Source organism: Triticum aestivum, chromosome 1B (genome assembly GCF_018294505.1).
Source record: "Triticum aestivum cultivar Chinese Spring chromosome 1B, IWGSC CS RefSeq v2.1, whole genome shotgun sequence".
NCBI lineage: Eukaryota > Viridiplantae > Streptophyta > Magnoliopsida > Poales > Poaceae > Triticum > Triticum aestivum.
The window spans coordinates 117,340,272-117,341,672 of record NC_057795.1 but is presented as its reverse complement, the minus strand read 5'-3'; positions in this window follow the sequence as shown (position 1 = coordinate 117,341,672).

The window sequence follows — 1,401 nt, the reverse complement described above, 5'->3', positions numbered from 1 at the left end:
GTACACGGACCCTTACACGGAACCATGAATGGGCTGTACGCTGACGCGGGAAAAAAACGGCTGACGCCCGACGTGGACGGAACGGGACGCGCGGCATGGAAAACTGGGCAAAACCACGTACGAGGCACACACACGTACACGGACCCGTGAACGGGCTGTACGTGGACACGGGAAAAAACTAGCCGACGCCCATCATGGACGGAAACGGACGCGCGCCATGGGAAACTGGGCAAAACTACGTACGAGGCACACGCACGTACACGGACACGTGAACGAGTACGAGAGGTCCGGGAGAAAAAAGGCCCATACGCCATGGAAACCGGATCAAAACTAGCAAATGATGGTCAAGAAATGGTGCCATGGCAGCGAAAACATGTCTCATGGCAGAAAAACGCTGCCATGGCAGCGTTTCAAAAAAGTGTACCCCTCCTTCACAAACTGAAGGGCAGGGGTCCCAAGGGGGGCTAAAACCCTCGGGTATAGTAGGGAGGAGGGGTCCTTCCTGGTAGCCGTACGGAACACGGGTGGTTATTCTTAGGAAAAACACCCGTTTTCTCCTACGCCCATCCTTTCCCAACATTGCCTCGGATGTCCCGTCGTTATGCCATCACGAAGGTGCTGGCCCGGTCCCGTGTACGTCTTGTGAGAAATCCAAGCCCTACAGCCGAACGTGGCTCGGGAAACAGGAAAGTACCCCGTTTCGTACACGATCCGACCGACGATAAATAGTCGCAACGGTGTCCCTCGAATGTCGCCTCCGGAAAACCGTTGCCCCTCGGGGGCAACGTCATCGCTGTCCCGGTCCCCTCTACGTCTCAAGTGAAATTCTGACCCAACAGCATAATGCAGCGCGGGAAACATGGAAGTAGCCCGTTTTGTGCATGATAAGACCATTGGACAACGTTGCACCGACGTCCCGATTAAGTTGCCTTCGGAAAAGCGTTGCATCCGTAACTTTATTGCTGCGGGTGTGACACACGCGTGATTTGGCCTTGCAGGACGCCTTCGTGCAAGTGATCCTCTCGTGCTCTGCATGGGCGGAGGCTTGGTTGGTTTGACCGCTTGTTGGCTACTAAGCGCATGAGTAGCTTTGGACCCGTGTCTGCCGGTAGATCCCCCGTTGTACTGCGGCCGACTACCGGCGCCGTGTCCCGTCCCTCGTGTGGCTTCGAATCGCTGGATTAAGAGTGCTTGCATCCTAGTACCCAACCTATGGGAAGTGGTGCTTCGGATAATTGTTGCCTCGCGGCGGACGCCCTTTGGGTGTGCCACTGCGGCCAAATAGCGCTTGCGGCGTTGCCTCGTGGCGCTGGCATGTTACGTGCCCGCTGCTATCAAGGCAACCTCGCTCCCGCTTTTGGTCTCGCATGCTGCTGACGATAAAGGGTCGTGGCCCTTTCG